Source organism: Aegilops tauschii, chromosome 2 (genome assembly GCF_002575655.3).
Source record: "Aegilops tauschii subsp. strangulata cultivar AL8/78 chromosome 2, Aet v6.0, whole genome shotgun sequence".
Lineage (NCBI taxonomy): Eukaryota > Viridiplantae > Streptophyta > Magnoliopsida > Poales > Poaceae > Aegilops > Aegilops tauschii.
The window spans coordinates 400,075,270-400,088,367 of NC_053036.3; the positions used below are offsets into that span (position 1 = coordinate 400,075,270).

Consider the following 13,098-nt stretch of genomic DNA (forward strand, 5'->3'; position numbering starts at 1 on the left):
GGACGTGATGCCTATAATGATCATTGCCTGGATATCGTCATGATTATTTGAAGTTCTATCAATTGCCCAACAGTAATTTGTTCACCCACCATTTGCTATTTTTCTCGAGAGAAGCCACTAATGAAACCTACGGCCCCCGGGTCTCTTCCTTATTATATTTGCCTTTGCGGTCTATTTTCCTTTGCTTTTATTTTCAGACCTATTAAACCATAAATACAAAAATACCTTGCTGCACTTTATTTTATTTGGCGTTCGATCTATCATCTTATTACAACTTTCTCATTTGTTTGCCAATTTTTGGTGTCGTTACCTGAAAGGGATTGACAATCCCTTTAATACGTTGGGTTGCGAGTATTTGTTATTTGTGTGCAGGTGACATTCACGTAGTATTGCGTGGTTCTCCTACTGGTTCGATAACCTTGGTCTCATCACTGAGGGAAATACCTAGCTACGATTGTTGTGCTGCATCATCCCTTCCTCTTTGGGGAAATACCGATGTAGTTCTAACAGATATCACAGACCAAAAGAGATCATGTGGCTTTGCACCACATATTCAGATGCTTATCAACTCAAAGGGTGCAAACAAGTCATTTTTGCTGGATCGTGAGCATTTTTTCCTACATCCGGAATTTGAGGATAACACTTTGACGATGGATCCATACCATCCCACCTTGGCTGCAGCACAGGCAGAAGCAAAGACTACTAGGACTATAGGGCCAAGTGCTTCCACCGCACCAGTTCCCAAGACTAAGACAAATCAGATGAACTATCTCCTTCAAGCTACTCGGATTATCGAGTGGAGTTTGGCTGATCTCACATGGAACCATAAGAGTCTTGAGAGGCTCAGTGAGAGGAAGTTCTATGATCTAGATGTCAAGGTTATAGAGATGCAGATCACCATAGTAAGCCTAAAGAAAGGGGTGGATGAAGCCAAGGCACAGTCCAGCGATGATGATGAGCACCATGGCACAGGTCTTCTCAAGACTACTCAGTTTCAGACGATGCCCAGATCAGCAGCAGTACCAGTCACTTCCAGAGCTACAGTCTCAGCTCCAGTTGCTGCATCTACGGTTGCTCCTTCAGTCCCTCCCGTTGTCTCCACTCCTCTAGCCAAGTAGACCTCGGCAGAGATCTTTGCAGACACTCTTCTCTCCACTTAGAGGTCTACGCACACCGATGCTGCAAGTTAGAGGACTTCACCACCAGAAGCTGCTAGAGATCAGGCCTAGAGTGACGATTAGCTCTATAATTCTTCTAACTTTTTGGTACTTGTTGCCAAAGGGAGAGAATTAGTATAGATCATTAGCCTTCAAGAGAGACACTACTAGAAAAAGGCCTGTTAGTGGCGCACCTATTTTGGCCATTAATGGCGCACTATAGGTGCGCCACTATTACCACGCCACTAGTAACAAATACTAATGGTGCACCTCTGGTGCGCCATTAGTATACCAGATAATAGTGGCGCACCTGGCAGTGCGTCATTACTATGTCCAACAGTGCGCCATTACTATGCCTCCTAGGGGGCCATATTTACCTTCACGTATGCCCCCAAGTGCGCCATTACTATGCCCCATAATGCGCCACTGGTATTTAGCCCTGGTGCGCCACTAATGCTCAACAAGGTGCGCCACTACTATGAATATTGGGATTTTTTTGCTTTTCTGATATTTGCACAGGTTACAAAATGCATTACAGCACAGAATATAAACAGCACAACATATAAACAACAGATTTATCGAATACAATAGAAGATTAGTCTCCGAATACAATTCATCATATTAGTCTCCGAATTCAAAATACCGAACAAAGTTAAAACATTACAAGTCTCGAGACCGCGAGTAGCGAGTTTGTCTTCACATTACAAGTCGATATCTAAACTACCATCACATAGAAGAGAGCTCCGGTCACGATGAGCATCATCGCGATGAAACTGGTCTTCATCCGGTTCCTCCTCCGCTCCCTCCTCTCTCCTGCTAGATAGCGCACATATCTAGCTTCCGCCTCCGCCCTAGTGGTGTACCCTTTGTAACTGTTACCGCTGAAATGGTGAACCTGTCTCCAACACTCCTCCCAGTCGTCGTAGACTCCGGGAACCTTACCCTTGTACACGACATACGACAGCATCTCTATGCACTAGACAAACAAAACGTTAGTAGCAATTCAAAGACAATACATAAGCAATATATAAGTATGCAACAAAAGGATCGGAAGAGAAAAGCAACACATTAATAGCCCGATTCATGGTCCTACTAATAAATAGCATCGATTACATATAAGTTGAACGTGTGTCCAAACCAAAGAGACATACAAGTTCATCAAAGTTTAATTACAACATGAGCTAATCGATATTTCAGAACTACATAGCATCATTACATTCGACTCGACTCAGGGACTGCAGCGTGGATGAAGCCGTCGTCTTTCGTGATGGTCATGAAATCACGATCGTTGTCAGCCTGCATTTGTAGCATTGTTTCTATTTCACTGTTGGAGAGTTGATATTTGAGGTAGAACTGCCCCGAGGTACAAAGGACATCTTGATGGATGATTTCCGCAAACTCCGACAGGATGCGAAAGAATTCTTGTCTGGTGTCCGCGTCCTGGATTGCCGACAAGCGTGCGGCCCAATATTTGAGATTAGTTGGTAGCAGAAGGTGATTATGGTCCCGTACGATCGCCCGCATGTGATGGAGGGCATAGTAGGCATCCTTCTGACGCAGGGGAACGTCGTTACGTGGGTGAACATGTGCTTGCCGTACCTACAAATTGGCCTCCTGAAGGTGCCTCCAGATTTGGCGTTGCCGGGGAGAGCATCATCAAGAACTTTCTTGATATTTGTGTAATCTTTCTTCGACTGACGGTCTGAGTCGAAATACGTGGCCATTGTCGGGTGGTAGGTGCGACATATGCCAACAGGTGGCTTATCATTGTGGGAGCCAGTAAGACATCGCCGGTGCCTAGAAACGGGATAAGGCGAAGACATGCACGCCGGCGAATCTTACCCAGGTTCGGGGCTCTCCGTGGAGATAACACCCCTAGTCCTGCTCTGCGGGGTCTCCGCATGATCACTAGATCAACACAAGTGGCTACAAGTGGCTCCTTGAGCTGTTTGGCTAGAGGAAGAAGAAGGGCAAGGCTAGCTTTCCTCTTCTCTCTATGTGGTGTCTAAAATTCTAAGAGATCAACCCTTTGCATGGGTGCCCCGAGGGGTTTATATAGGCCTACCCCCCAGGGGTACAATGGCAATCCGGCTGGACGCGGGTCCTAGCCGTCAATGTCTGTATTCGCCGGCTTCTCCGCCGACCGCTGGGGCCCGCCGACTGGTGGGTCCCACTGGCTGCCGGCCTCTTGGCCAACAGGCCGGCCCCACCGCCAGGTGGTCTTGTCGGTGGCTGGTTACTGTAGCCTTGCCCCTGATGACGAGGGCTTTGTCGAGGTAAGCATGGCTACAGTGCCGCCGCCTGGCGGGCTCTCACTGTAGCCTTACCTCGTCTTGTCTCCTTAATGATGCACATACTTCCAGGGTGGGAGGTAGCCAGCTATTGGGAGCCGGCTACACCCGAGGCCGACTGGGGGAGGCTTGGCCGCCTTCAAGCGTCTCTCTGGCTAAAGGGGCCCGCCGCCCGCGGGCCGTACTGACAGCCTGTCGTGGGTGGCGTCATGGTCAACATGGCAACAGTGTCACGCCAGATGGGGGATGCCCGACCCGTACGGCGCACTCTGGCCACGCGTGCTCCGGGATTCGGGGGTGGCAGGCTGTTCTGTAGCCACGCCCCGTCTCGTCACCGTTATGTGGGTGCAGCCCTTGAGGGTGCAGTCTTGGTCGGCTTCTTCGGGAGGTTCTTTAGGGCTGGGTCGCCTTCCAGTAGTCGGCCTGTGTGATAGCCGGCCAGGGGAAGGCGGCCCTGTGCTTTGGGTGCTTGAAGGCTCGATCAGCCCGATAATTTTTGAAGAACTCGGGGGAGTCGGTTAGGCTACCCGTGGTCATTTACTCCGACAGTAGTCCCCGAAGCTGGTTGGGCTTCGAGGCTGAAAGGAAGACGAGAAGCTCAATCAGCTTCCTATCTTGAAGAGCCAGCAGCTAGGAGCCGGCTTTGATCAGGTGCGCCATCTTGGTGAGGTTTTGAAGTCTGAAGGCGGGAGCCAGCCGGCGCGCACGCCGGGTTGTGGGCCGGCCGCTTGCTGCCCGCGTGCCACGTGGCACCCTCCGGCTGGAAGGGCCTCCCAGCCCACGCGCGTGACGGGACACCGCTGCAGGCCGGGGCCCGCCACTTCCACGCCTAGGCCTAGGTGTGGATCTTCTGTGGCCCAAAACGGGCCGCTCGCCTTCCAACGGGAGTTTCCGCACGCCGTTAGGGCGCAATAATCGCGGGACATGGGGGAGTGGGCGCAGTTAATCCCACGTCCCCCCCATGCCTCGCCTCCTCGGCTTCGCCGCACGAGGCTATAAATAGAGGGAGGAGGGGGAGCGGCAGACGCTCGCACGCTCACCCTCGCTCCGCCACCTTCTTCTTCTTTCTCTCCGTTGCTGCAGCCCCTCGCCGTCGTGCCGTCCCTCTAGTCTTCGCACTACCCCGCAGCTTTGCCGCCGCGGGGCCGTGGTTTTGCCATCGCCGCGCCCTTTCTCATCAGCTTCTTGCCGTCAAGTTGCGCGGCAGAGACTGGGACGGTTCCAACGTCCACGCGGACCACATCGACTTCCTCCGCAAGACGCGGCGGTTGCTCGGCGAGGACCATGTGCGGGTCCGTCTTGCGCCGAAGAAGGAGATCTCGCCGGCGCTGGAGGAAGCCGAGCGGGTAATCTTCCGCTCGCACTTCCTGCGCGGCCTTGGCCTGCCTGCGAGCGCCTTCTTCCGCTCCTTCCTCGAATTCTACCAGCTCCAGCCGCACCACCTCACTCCAAACACGGTGGTGCTGCTGTCTGCCTTCGTCACTTTGTGCGAGGGCTTCCTTGGCGTCCTTCCCACCCTCGAGCTCTGGGGGGAATTCTTCCAGTCCAAGCTCGGCACCGCCATGCAGGGCGTGCCGGCTCAGAGCGGCGCCTTCATCGCGGTGGGGAGGCCGGTAGCCGACAACCCCTTTCCTGCCATCACGCTGATCCAGTCGGTGAAGCTCTGGCAGAAATCCTATTTCTACGTGAAGAACGTCGCCCTGCAAGGTGACTTCGTTAACTTGCCGGCTTATGTAGCCGGCCCGCCGGCTGGGAGGCGGTCCCAGTGGTCCTATCGGGCTAGAACGCGGTCGCCTGCTGGAGCCGCCGCCGTCGCGTGGCTCCGGGTAATGGTCCAGTCGGAGGGCCTTACCGGGTCCAACCTGCTGGCCACCTTCGTGGTGCGCCGGGTGCTCCCGCTCCAAGGCCGCCCTCATATGATCTGTTAAATGAGCGGCCAACTCTACCCGAGTCAGATGTGCACCAAGGAGATGCCTCACGCCGAGGTAGCTCTCATGGTGAACTACCTCGCGAACTGCAAGCTCACCGACGAGTGGCAGTTTGGCAAGGAGCCGTACTCCCGTGCCCATCCCCCGCCTATGGTAAGCTTTCTTTATCTTCTCTTCTTTACTTTTGTCACCAAGTTTCTCTTGGCCGACTCTGACCAGTCGGTTTGTCCTGGCAGAGCCCCCTCCTTCGACCAGCGGCCAGGGCAGCGGGGGCGGAGCGCCAATTTCTCCCCGATCGGGTGACGCACGACTTGGACGACCCCGACTTGGGGGCGGCCGCTCTGGACGACAACACCATGGTGGGAGGCGGCGAGGCAGGCTGCGCCGGGCTTGGAGCCAGCTTCGATGACTGGCCGGATGATGACGAGGCGGAAGTCGTCCCGCGCCGCCAGCCGGCGTCCGATCATGGCGCAGGTTCATCGGCCGTGCCGGCTGCCCGAGGCGGCGCACAGAAGCGCCGGGCCGCGCCGGGCTTATTCGGCAGTCGGCCGAAGAAGCCTAAGAGCATGGTGGCGGCGACCAAGCGGGATGAGGCAGCCGTGAAGGCTGCCCGCTGCCGCAAGGTGGTGAAGCAACCACAAATGGTTTCGGCGTAAGTGTCAATCTTCTCGCGTATTCCTTCTTCTTTCTCGTTCATATCTTCTGAATCCTTGTCTTGACTTATCATACAGGGCTCCGCTCTCTCTTGAGCGGACCGCTGCCGCCTCCGTGGTTGGATCGGCGGGAGGATGCACAAGCACCCGCCGCGTGGACCCCCGTGCCGAGCTTCAAGCGGCGACGAAGCGGGATGCGCGGGAGGCGTGGGAGGAGCAGGAGGCGGAGGACCTGAGGGCGGCCGCTGCCAAGGCGGCGCAGGATCTGGCGGAGGAGTCGGCGGCGGCACAAGCCGACGCGGCGGCCAAGACCCAGGTGGAGGCTGCAGCCACAGAGAGGGCGGCGGAGGCCCTGCTTGTCGTCCCCCTGCGCGCCGTGGCGCCCGAGATCCCGGAGCCCCCGCCGGAGGAAGCCGGTGGCGACCTGCCAGGGATGGAGAGGGAGGAGGACGACGTCGTCGTCCGGGAGAGGGAGGCGGCACCGCCATCGCCGACTGGGGCGGACCAAGGCAGCCGGCCTAACGCGCCGCCCGTGCAACCGGCTGGAGGCGAGCCGGCTGCGAGGACAGACCTGGTGGTCCGGTCGCCATCGCGCCAGCGCGCGGAGAAGGCGACTTCGGTGCCGGACCCATAGAAGGCCGCGGGCTCTAGCTCGTCGGCCCAGGATCTGGAGGCGGCCAGCGCCAGCTCGGGGTGGACGCCGGGTGGTGGGACGGCCGTGGTGAACGTGGCGGCGCAAGAAGTCCGGAACCGGCTTCCGTCCCAGGCCGCCATGCTGAGGCAGTACAATCAAGAGTTCCTCACGACACGGACGGCCATTCGGGTGAGTCTTCCCGCTTTTTTGTTTCTTGATCTTGATTTCTTCCGTGGGGGCGCGTTAGTGCACCCACTGGGTGTAGTCCCCGAGTTCCGAGTCGGCTGCTGAGCAGGCGGCTTGGAACTTCTTGGTAAACTTCGGTTGCTATCTTGCTCTTATTTGCTCCTCTGTCCTACTTGCAGGACTACCACAACCACTACAAAAAAAGACACACCCGTGACATTTTGGGCCGAACGAATTTTTTTCTGTCATACATATGACACTTCTATGACGATAATTGTGACAAAATCCGGTATCATCATAGATGTGGTGGGCTCCTACTTCTATGACAAAAAATCAAGACAGAAAATGGGCTTTTCGTCCTGGGCGGGCCGGAGACGCAGCTGCATGACATTCTTTGGGCCGTCCATGACGGAAAAAACCGTGGTAGAAGCAAGGGCGAGGAAAATTTCAGGGAGTTCCCGGTTATGGTGGGAGCTCGAGGGCCGAGCAATGCGCGTTTCTCTCGCACACGTACGCGCGTGTGTGCGAGGCGTTGGCTCTAACTGAACCCGAGCAAGGCGTTGGGGTCTAACTGAACCCGAGCGATTGCACTGCAGGCTACGCGTTACAGAACCCGAGCGATCGATCGATGGCTGTTAACTGAACCCGATCGAGCGATTCCTTCGCTACTGCTGCTAACAGAAGCCGATCGATTGGATAAACAGTGAGCGTTGCGGGGGGGTTGCATGAACAGTGAGCGGTGGCGTTGCCTCTGGATGAACAGGACCCCGTGGTGTGGAGGGATTGATGAACAGTAGATAGTGGAGGGCTGCCCGTGGAGGGGTGGTTGAACAGGACCCCGTGGTGTGGAGGGCTGGATGAACAGTAGACGGTGGAGGGGTGGTTGAACAGTAGCCGGTGGAGTAGCGCGCGGTGGAGGCTAGATGAACAGGAGCCCGTGGAGGCTGGAGGAGGTCGACGGTAGCCCGTGGAGGCTGGAGGAGGTCGACGGTGGAGATGAACAGTATCCCGTGGAGTCCCGTTTTGCGGTACGCCACACCCCTCCCGATGAACAGGACCCCCGTTTCGACCGTAGGAGGTCCGTTTCGTCCGTTTTGCGGTACGCCACACCCCTCCAGATCAACAGGACCCCCGTTTCGACCGTAGGAGGTCCGTTTCCTCCGTCTTGCGGTACGCCACACCCCACCCGATCAACAGGACCCCCGTTTCGACCGTAGGAGGTCCGTTTCCTCCGTTCTGCGGTACGCCAGGCCTCGTTTCCATCGCCTGTTCCGTCCAAGCCCTCCCGATGAACACGACCACGCATTCCGTTCCGACCCAGCCGGTTGGCTCCCACGCGTTCCGTTGCCCCCCGATGAACACGACGCATTCCATTGCCTGCCCATGAACACGACGCATTCCGTTGCCTCCCCATGAACACGACGCATTCTGTTGCCTCCCCATGAACACGATGACGACGCTGTTTCTCCATTCCGACCCAGCCATGTACACGAGCCCTGGCCGTACGTATGCGCGAGTGGGCGTTCGAGACCCCGCCCGTATGTACACATACGTGGCCGTATTTTCTTTCTTGCACCCTGGCCGCTGTACGTACGTGTACATGCTACGTGTGCGCCTCTACTACGACACGTACGCGCCTCTACTACGACACGTGCGCGCCTCTACATCCATCAGTATATATGTACATACACGTTCGCGACCAGAATGACAACGCTATGTACGCTTCGACCAGGTGGGTCGTGACTGTCAGGCACTTCCTTGCGTGCGAAGATGTAGCTGGTGGGTCCCAGCAGTCAGGGGGGCGAATCGTTTTGTTTTTTTGGCCCGGACGCACTTCCTTGCGTGCGAAGGTGTAGCTGGTGGGTCCCAGCAGTCACGGGGGAAACGTTTTTTTTTGCAAAATATGGTGGCCCGTCTGGTGGGTCCCCGCTGTCAGGTGGAGGAATAATTATTTTGCACGTAATAAGGAGGCACTTCTTTGCTGCGGCCGTGGACCCAGCTGTCAGCCTCTCCACGTACAGTCCACGTCCGATGGAAGCCGTTCCTTGACCACGTTGACCACGCCGCGCCGAGAGCACCAGGGCGGTGGACGACGGCGAGGCCTAGGAAGGGGACAACGCGGAGCCGGGGAAGATGCGGCAGTGGATGCCCACGTGTAGAGGAGTACGAGGGTTCACTAGTTCGCTGCAGTGCGAGGATGCCGTCGCTGCAGAATAACAGGGGGTGTGGGTGAGTAGAGGGACGGCCTGGCTAGCGGTGGGAGTAGTAGGGGGCGGTGAGGCCTCCGCCGCATCGCAGCCGGCCACGGGAGGCAGGAGCACGAGGCACGACCGGCGCTGGTTTGGGCGGCTGGAGCAAGAAGACCAGAGGTTGAAGAAGCACTACGGCCGTTAGATGGACATCGTACGGTCACTGGAGCTAGAATCGTGCATATTGACTAAGTTGACAAAGCCCTCCGTCCCCGTCAACTTAGTAGGCCCACAAGTCAGCCTGCCACTATACTTGGTCCCAGCTAACAGGGGGAGTATTCATTTTTTTGTGCGTAATAAGCACGCACTTCCTTGCGTGCAAAGATATAGGTGGTGGGTCCGAGCTGTCACCGGTGGTAACATTTTTTTCACGAAATACAGAGGCCCTTTCGGTGGGTCCCTGATGTCAGGTGGAGGAATCATTATTTTGCACGTAATAAGGAGGCATTTCCTTGCGTGCGGCCGTGGACCCAGCTGTCGGCCTCTCCATGTACAGTCCACTTCAGATGCATGTCGGTCGTTGACCATGTTGACCAGGCCGCGCCGACAACACCAGGGCGGTGGACGACGGCGAGGCCTAGGAAGGGAACGACACGGAGGCAGGGAAGACTCGGCAGTTGTTTCCCATGGGGAGGGGAGTACGACTGTACGAGGGTTTACTGGTTCGTCTGCCGTCGCCGGAGAATAACAGCAGGTGTGGGTGAGTGGAGGGATGGCTAGGCCAGCGATGGGAGTATGGTGGGGCGGTGAGGCCTGTGCGGCAGCAGAGCCGGCCGCGGGGAGGAGGGAGGAGGCAGTCCCGCCGGCGCTTGTTTGAGCGGCTAGAGCAGGAAGAGCAGAGATTGAAGAAGCACGACGGCCGTTGGATGGACATCGTATGGTCACTGGAGCTAGAATCGTTCATATTGACTAAGTTGACAAAGCCCTCCGTCCCCGTCAACTTAGTAGGCCCACAAGTCAGCCTCCCACCATGGTGGGTCCCAGCTAGCAGGAGAGTATTCATTTTTCTGTGCGTAATAAGGAGGCACTTCCGGTGGGTCCGAGCTGACAGCGGGGCAAACGTTTTTTTCGCGAAATACGGTGGTCCGTCCGGTGGGTCCCAGCAGTCAGGGGCAAAAAAAAATTCACGAAATACGGTGGCCCGTCCGATGGGTCCCAACAGTCAGGGGGGAAACGTTTTTTCCGCGAAATACTGGTGGCCCGTCCAGTGGGTCCCTGCTGTCAGGTGGAGGAATAATTATTTTGCGCGTAATAAGGAGGCACTTCCTTGCAGCTGCCATGGACCCATCTGTCAGCCTCTCCACGTACAGTACTCTTCCGATGGAAGTCGGTCTTTGACCACATTGACCACGCCGCACCGAGAGCACCACGGTGGTGGACGATGGTGAGGCCTAGGAACGGGACGACGCGGATCCGAGGAAGACGCGGTAGTAGATGCCCACGCGGAGAGGAGTACGAGGGTTCACTGGTTCGGCTGCGGTGTGAGGCTGCCGTCGCCGCAGAATAACAAGGGGAGTGGGTGAGTGGAGGGATGGCCTGGCCAGCGGTGGGAGTAGTATGGGGACGAAAAGGCCTCCGCGGCAGGACAGCCGGCCACGGGAGGCAGGAGCATGCGGCATGACCGGCGCTGCTTTGGGCGGCTGGGGCAAGAAGACCAGTGGTTGAAGAAGCACTATGGCCGTTGGATGGACATCGTTGACCACGCCACGCCGAGAGCACCAGGGCGGTGGACGACGGCGAGGCCTACGAAGGGAACGACATGGAACCGGGGAAGACACGGCAGTGGCTGCCCACGTGGTGGAGAGTACGAGGGTTGACTGGTTCGGCTGCCGTCGCCAGAAAATAACAGGAGGTGTGGGTGAGTAGAGGGATAGACAGGCCAGGGATGCGAGTATGATGGGGCCGTGAGGCCTGCCCGGCAGCACTGCCGGCCACGGGAGGCGGGAGCAGGCGGTTCCGACGGCGCTGGTTTGGGCGGCTGGGGCAGGAAGATCAAAGACTGAAGAAGCACGATTGCCGTTAGATTGACATCTAACGGTCTGATGCTGGTAGAGTCGATTGTTGACTAAGTTTCTTTTTTGAGAAACCTTGTGTACGCATGAACTTAGTAGGCCCACAAGTCGGCGTCCAGATCTGTTGCAGACAACATAAAGCCCATTTGCTATTTTTTATAATTTGCAGCCCATTTGCTAATTCTTAAGTAATTTATTACAGCCCATTTTCTGCCCAGGACCACGGTCAAAAAGTTCAACCTTATTTTGCATATTTCGGTGGAGTCCGAACTGTTGTAATCCCAAAATGATAAACATTTTTTTAAGAACTTATTGATTTGCCAAAAAAACATTTTGTTTTTGTAAGCAAATAAGACGTGGGACAATTGAGTTGGTTTAAGGGAAACCAGTGGTAAAAAATCAGCGTTGGGTGGGAAAAAACAACAAAAATAAGGATGTAAATATGAAAAGGGAATTTTATGTGTTTTCAATATAATGATACGTGTATATGAACTAGTAAAACTATAGGTAGAGATTAGAAAACGGATGTAGGGCATGCGTTTCAAGAGGAAAATAGAACTGGGCTGTGTGTTTGATTCAGTAAAAAAACTACCTGCGGATGTTGTAAGACAAAATATAACTAACGCTGGTGGGCCAGAGGCCAGTAGATACCTGCTGGATCTTTGTGCCCCATTGTCGTCATGGGCGGGGCCTGTTAAAAACAAAACCAACCCTGGGCAGTCTACAGCCCAGTTGAAACTTGCTCGACCTGAAAATACAATATACGTGCTCAATAAATGAGAGAATTCTGCAAGTAGAGACTGATAACTGGGATGCAGCACGGATATTGTTTTTTTATCGTGATAATAAGTGCATGCACTTGTTTCGAAAAAATTGGAGAACTGGGAATTTGAACGGCGGGTGCTTATGCTACCCATCAAATAAAAATCAGGTGCCTGAAAATTCGTTTCGAAACAAATGATTCAGCTTTATATCCAGTCGACCCTCGGCATGATGGTTGGAAGCAAATGCAAGTTCATACGAAAATATCGTTAACAACAATACCAACTTGCGGACGACAAGGTAGTACAACTACCAATACCAAACTAACTTATAATCTTTTTACTCCTGGCCCTAGTGTTCGTCTGGTAGAAAATATTGCAGAGGACCAGCTCCCGCTCCTTCTCTTGCTCCAGGTCCCCGAGGTGGTACTGGTGCATCACCCAGTTGGTCCTCTACTGGTCGAAGTTCTTGTTGGTGTGCAGCACCAGAACCTTTTTTGCTACCCGTCTGCCGGCCGTTGACCATCACTGGCAAGGTATTGCCGGTCTTGTGCCACATCGCGTGCATGCCGCACTCCGACTGTATCTTGCGACGCGTCCACGTGCCCCTTTTGAATGCCCTGGAATTGCGCTGGAAGAAATGCTTCCTTAGGCCACTCAGTGTGATACCTGCAGTATTGTGGAATACAGGTTTTAGTGTACCTAGTTGGCATTTTCATAACATCTTTGGCATGTTGCAGTCACTTGTTTCACTTTTTATTAACTGTCAAATTGTAATTGCTTCACCAGGTCTGCGTCTAAAAAGAAAAATAGAGCTATAAATAAAGGAATATGTTTGTGCAAGTAGACGGCCGATCGGTGTCTTACCTGGAAGTTTCTCAGGTTGGGTGTAGCATATGCCGTGCTCGCTGTCGATGGTTGGTATGAACAAATCGATGAGAGACTAAAATCTCGCGCTTTCAGCACTCACTTTGGCCTCAAGGTGCTCGATCAGCTCTTGATCCGTGGGATCGAACTTGACGCCAGCCAGCAGCACCGGCCAATCCTTCTTCGACTTGCATCGGTAATTCCAGTTATATGGTACTCAATGTATGATCAATCGACTGTTTTAAGTGAATGATGAAAGATTTCGACAGATAAGTGGTACTCCAAATCTGAAGTCCAGAATACCCGAACACGCCGCCGGGATTCTTGTGTCACCTCACGCGCAGCGTGTTGTCACGTCAA

At 54.8% G+C, this 13,098-nt stretch overlaps 1 long non-coding RNA gene across 1 annotated transcript; it reads right to left on the bottom strand.

The window, feature by feature from the left end:
• Positions 1 to 1,720: 1,720 nt before the first annotated feature.
• On the bottom strand, positions 1,721 to 12,651 carry LOC141042033 (uncharacterized). Its single transcript, XR_012203838.1, has 2 exons — positions 11,762 to 12,651; positions 1,721 to 2,133 (listed from the first exon to the last, which is right to left on the bottom strand). It is a non-coding gene; the product is annotated as an uncharacterized lncRNA (long non-coding RNA).
• Between the last annotated feature and the right edge of the window lie 447 nt (positions 12,652 to 13,098).